Source organism: Erpetoichthys calabaricus, assembly GCF_900747795.2.
Source record: "Erpetoichthys calabaricus chromosome 1 unlocalized genomic scaffold, fErpCal1.3 SUPER_1_unloc_22, whole genome shotgun sequence".
Classification (NCBI taxonomy): Eukaryota; Metazoa; Chordata; class Cladistia; order Polypteriformes; family Polypteridae; genus Erpetoichthys; species Erpetoichthys calabaricus.
Window position 1 is genome coordinate 2561663 of NW_026261588.1, and position 6188 is coordinate 2567850.

Genomic DNA, 6188 nt, shown 5'->3' on the forward strand with positions numbered 1-6188 from the left:
TTTCCTCTTCTTCGAAGCACTGCCATCTGAAGACTCTGACTTTCGTTTAGGAGCCATGATAAGGGCCAAAATGTCGCCAAACAAAGCAACGCAACCGGAACACTTGTTCTGCGCACAACCAAACTAGTTCGCCAACTCCCTCACTCAAACGTCGCGTACTTCCACCAAGTGTAACCTAACTAGTTTGCTCACGTAATCTGTGAGTACGACACTAACAGCGTAAGCCGAAACACTCATTTCTCAATTTTTTAAGTTTTTATGGGAGTGAGCGTTGTGAACTCGAAATGTCGTATGTCGAGATGTTGTAACCTGAGGACCCCCTGTATATAGATATACATACAGTATCTCTCTCTCTCTCTCTCTATATATATATATATATATATATATATATATATACACACAGTACATAAACATATGTATATACACAGTACATATATATATATATATATATCATCTGTTTTGTCACTCATTTTACATTTGGCTATGCTCTGTGTCACTACTGGTAGCATGAGGCCATACCCGGACCCTACAGAGCTGGCACAGGTAGGATGGCACATCGATACCACGTGGCATTGCCAGAAGTTTTGCTGTGTCTCCCAGCACAGTCTCAATGGCATGGAGGAGATTCCAGGAGACAGACAGGCAGTTACTCCAGGAGTGCTGGACAGGACCCCTCGTAGAAGGTCCTTAACCCATCAGCAGGACCCACCGGTATCTGTTCCTTTGAGCAAAAAGGACCAGGATGAGCACTGGCAGAGCCTACAAAAATGACCTCCAGCAGGCAGGCAGGCCACTGGTGTGAATGTCTCTGAGCAAACAATCAAGCAAAATGACACCTTTTATTAGCTAACTAGAAAGATTACAATATGCAAGCTTTCGAGGCAACTCAGGCCCCTTCTTCAGGCAAGATGTAATGTAATGTAATGTAATTGATTACATCTTGCCTGAAGAAGGGGCCTGAGTTGCCTCGAAAGCTTGCATATTGTAATCTTTCTAGTTAGCCAATAAAAGGTGTCATTTTGCTTGGCTTTTCTCTACATTCATAATGGCTAACACGGTACAACACCCTAGTACAGCAAACAATCAGAAACAGACTTCATGATGGTGGCCTGAGGGCTCGACGTCTTCTAGTGGGCACCGTGGAGCTCCATTGGCATATGCCATAGAATACCAGTACTGGAGCCCCATGCTTTTCACAGATGAGAGCAGGTTCACCCTGAGCACACGTGACAAACGTGAAAAGGTCTGGAGAAGCAGTGGAGAACGTTATGCTGCCTGTGACATCGTTCAGCATGACTGGTTTTGTGGGCGGGGGGGCATATCCATGGAGGGACGCACAGACCTCTACAGGCTAGACAACGGCACCTTGACCGCCATTAGATATCGGGATGAAATCCTTGGACCCATTGTCAGACCCTATGCTGGTTCCTCCTGGTGCACAACAATGTGGCAAGAGGATGAAGGACTTGATACCATTCACTCGCCTGACCTCAATCTAATAGAACACCTCTGGGTGGGACATTATGTTTGGGTGCATCCGACGCCTCAGCCTGTCCAGGAGCTCAGTGATGCTCTGGTCCAGATCTGGGAGGAGATCCCCCAGGACACCATCCGTTGTCTCATTAGGGACAGGGACGGTGGGGGCATTTGATTTGGAGTTGCTGCAATGAAATTTCAGCCAAATGGACTCGCCTGCCTGCCGCATCATTTTGTTCCCTTTGATTTTCGGGGTGTCCCTCTGTTGGTTGATCATTTTCATTTCCATCCTTTGGTTCCTCACTGATCACCATATCAGTCCATAGCAGTAGAGACAGCCAGCAGGATGTTTTTGAGATCTGAAGTGTTTTCAAGGTGTTCCTTAACTTTGTTTGAGCAGTGTAGTTATCACATACCCCTTGGGGTCAAAGTGTAGGGTCAGCTATTGTACAAGCACCCCTGGAACAACTGCAACTCAAAGGCCCAACAGAGCCCTTCTGGCAGTAACGGGATTCGAGCCGGCAACCTTCCAGATAGAGACCTTATGCAGCAGTCACTGATCCTTTGTCCTGTCCATTTGTCCTCATGTCGTTTCACCTCCAGATGTTGCTCAGCTTTCTTCTCAGCTCTTTCTTCTCCAAACTCATGACTGACTGAACTGAACCTGAACAACGGGAGTGGATCAGCCATGTGAGGGTCTGAGGAGTGAAAACTGTAAATTACAGATACTGACATAAGTGAAGAACAAGTGAGAGTGTGTGTGAAGGGGTTATGATGGACGGACTGATCACAGGACACCACAATGCCTGGCAGAAGGAAGGAGAGGGACAGACAGTGGGATGAGAAGGACAAAGAGCAGTGGCCAAGTGGAGTTGGATGGAGGTGACAGACAGGGAGGACAGCAAAGGTAATGATGGATGACCAAAGCAGAGAAACAGAGAAACGAGGAGGAGAAGAGGAATCAACTGTAGAAATGAATGTCCAGCCAGAGATAGAAGGGGGAGAGGTGAGAGGATGAGGAGAGGAGGAAGTGTAGACAGAGTGACGTGGGAGGGGGGGGTCTACAGTCATGTGGATTGAATGAGAAGCAGAAGGGGACAGGGAGGTGAGGGGACAATCTGAAGAAACAAGATGGATGATGAAGAAATGAGAAGTGGAGAAAACAGGGAAAAAAAGGAAAGATGGCGCGCCTGAGCTTTAAACAGGAAGGGACCACAAGTGGACAGAGGGGTCAACTGGACAGATAGCTGGTCAAACTAGACATAACCAACAGGCCTTCAGAGGCCTCTAGGCTTAGTGACTGGCAGGCCGAGGCGCACATAGTGGGACCACGGACATGCAGGAATTCTAGGAGGGTGGCATTGAGGTAGTCCAGGGTGTGAGGTGGCGCCCTCTGGTGTCTGCAACTCACACTTCTGTTGGAAATGAGGTCAGTAAGACTGCGAGGGAGAACCTGAGGTCACTACGGGAGGAGCTGAAGAGGACTGGTAGGGAGGTGCACGTTGGCGCAGGCAGTGGGCCACACGTGCGATGAAACTGGTGATGGCGCCCCCCCCGTTCACTCTTTCTCCAAATTCTTCTCTTTATTCTTTTAGAATCTCGTCTGCTCACATCCACATTTAATAAACTCTCCAGCCTGAGTGCTTCTCCTTTAAACTGTCCACCCCGTGACTTAACAGGGGGCAAAATTCCACAACTTCTGATCAGAGACCCCCAACCCTCGGAGTTTCACCTTGGTGGTGCTTGAAGTCTCTGCTGTCTGCTGAATTGTATTTTGGTGACACGTTGACATATGCGAGGTCCAGCCGCTGGTGATGATCAGGCAGGAAGGGGTGGGCCCAGGTGACTGGAAACCGGAAGTGACATCACAGGCCTTTGAGCTGTCAGTCTTCTGACCTGTCCTTAGAGGAAGAAGAGAGAAATTAAAAGACAGCGCCACCCCTTGGCTCGGGGTGGAATTCTCCTTCGATGATCACAAGGGAGAAGACCATGTTTTCAGCTCTCTCCCAGTCCTCTCTACTTTCATTTTACTTGACATGTCTGCCCTGTGGGATCCCCTTGAGGTTGCTAGATGTCATGGCTGGCCTGTACACTGGTACTGTGAGTGCTGTGCAGAGTGGAGGCAGGACCTCTGTGTTTTTCCCAGTTGATTCTGGGGGTCTGTCAGTGGTCTGTTCTGCTCCTACTCTGTTCAATGCTTGTATGGACTGGGTGTTGGGCCAGGTAGTGGGGTCCAGCGGCTGGGGGGGCATCTGTTGGTGAAGAAAGATTCATGGATCTTGACTTTGCTGACGCTGCTGTGATCTTCACAGAGTCAATGGAGGCTCTGATCGGGGCACTTGAGAGACTGAGTGAGGGGTCTGAATGCCTGGGCTTGTGAGGGTCCTGATAACAGCCAAAGAGCCAGGCCTTTAATGATCTCTTGGGCACGGCCATCAGCAGTGTGTGTGTCTGCGGAGAGAGTGTCGACCTTGTTGAGAGGTTTACTGACCTCGACAGTGACACTCACATCTCCGGTGACGGTGACTCTTCCTGTGAAGTCAGTAGACGGATTGGGAGAGCATGGGGGGGTCATGAGGTCACTAGAAAGGGGTGTGTGGCGCTCTTGATATCTGAAAAAGGACGAAGGTCCAAGTCTTTAGAGTCCTGGTGCTTCCTGTTTGTGAGACATGGATGCTATCCAGTGACCGGAGATGAAGACTCGACTCCTTCATGTGTGTCTCTTCAGAGGGTCCTTGGGTCCCACTGGTTTGACTTTGTGTTGCTCACAGAGTCCTGAATGAGGCACATGACCTGCATTGTGAGGGAGCGTCGGTTACAGCACTATGGCCATGTGGCACGATTACCCGAGGGTGATCCTCATTGTCGAGGACTCGAGCAGATGGACACTGGAAAGGGGTGTGTGGCACTCCTGATATCTCAGCAAAAGAACGAAAGTTCAAGTCTTTACAGTCCTGGTGCTTCCTGTTTGTGAAACATGTATGCTATCCAGTGACCTGAGATGAAGACTTGACTCCTTCACGTGTGTCTTTTCAGAGAATCCTTGGGGGCCGCTGGTTTGACTTTGTGTTGCTCACTGAGTCTCGAATGAGGTACATTACCTGAATTGTGAATAAATTACGGCACTACAGCCATGTGGCACGATTACCCAAGGGTGATCCTCATTGTTGGGGACCTGAGCGGATGGACCAGGCCAAGGGGTCACCCACAAGAGAAGGATGGAGGAAGGCAGCTACTGTGGGAGACAAGGCGCCAAATGGCGAGTTCCCTGCAGTATAGCGATGCCCCAAATTCCCACAGGGCACCATGGGATTTGGACTTCAGCTTCTCAGCCCAGCTGGGTACAGTGGGTGCCCACCAGGAGATGCTGCAGGGGGACCTGGGGACTTGTATCCTTTCCATAGCCCAGAAGTGCTATCGAGTCACGTGGATGGAACCCCCAAAGTACTTCTGAGTTGATACAAAAAGCAAGTTCTCCATCCGACCCAGAAGTGCTGGCAAGTCACGTGAACAGAAGAGGAGAAGCACTTCTGGGTCAAGGACTATATTAAAGGATTGCTGGGGACCCAGAAAGTTGGGAGGTAGAGGACAGAGCTTGCTGGGAGGTGTGGAGGAGAGATTTTGAGTAGACTAATTGTCTTTAGTATTATTGTTCTTGCCTGTTTATGGTGGCGGAGGTGCTTTTGGGTCACTATAAAGAAAGAATAATAATTAAATACCTCCTTGGTGATTTTAACCTGCGTTCAGTGTGTCTGTCTGTTGGGTTGAAAGGGGCAACAGTGACCCCCTAGCGTCTTACAATATAGATAGATAGTAGTTGGTATAGTAGGAAGGATTAGATAGATAGATAGATAGATAGATAGATAGATAGATAGATAGATAGATAGATAGATAGATAGATAGATAGATAGAAAGAAAGTATTTGGTATAGTAGGCAGGATTAGATAGATTGAGATAGATAAATGAAAGGCACTATATGATAGATAGGTAGTATTTGGTATAGTAGGCAGGATTAGATAGATAGATGAAAGGCACTATATGATAGATAGAAAGAATTTAGTATAGTAGGCAGGATTAGATAGATAGATGAAAGGCACTATATGATAGATAGAAAGAATTTAGTATAGTAGGCAGGATTAGATAGATAGATGAAAGGCACTATATGATAGATAGATAGAGATATAGATAGATAGAAAGCAGGATAAGATAGTATTTGGTATAGTAGGCAGGATTAGATAGATAGATAAATGAAAGGCACTATATGATAGATAGATAAATGAAAGGCACTATATGATAGATAGTATTTGGTATAGTAGGCAGGATTAGATAGATAGATAGATAGATAGATGAAAGGCACTATATGATAGATAGATAAAAAGAATTTGGTATAGTAGGCAGGATTAGATAGATAGATAGATGAAAGGCACTATATGATAGATAGATAGAGATATAGATAGATAGAAAGCAGTATAAAATAGTATTTGGTATAGTAGGCAGGATTAGATAGAGATAAGTAGATAAATGAAAGGCACTATATGATTGATAGATAGATAGATAGATAGATAGATAGATAGATAGATAGATAGATAGATAGATAGTATTTGGTATAGTAGGCAGGATTAGATAGATTGAGATAGATAAATGAAAGGCACTATATGATAGATAGGTAGTATTTGGTATAGTAGGCAGGATTAGATATATAGATGAAAGGC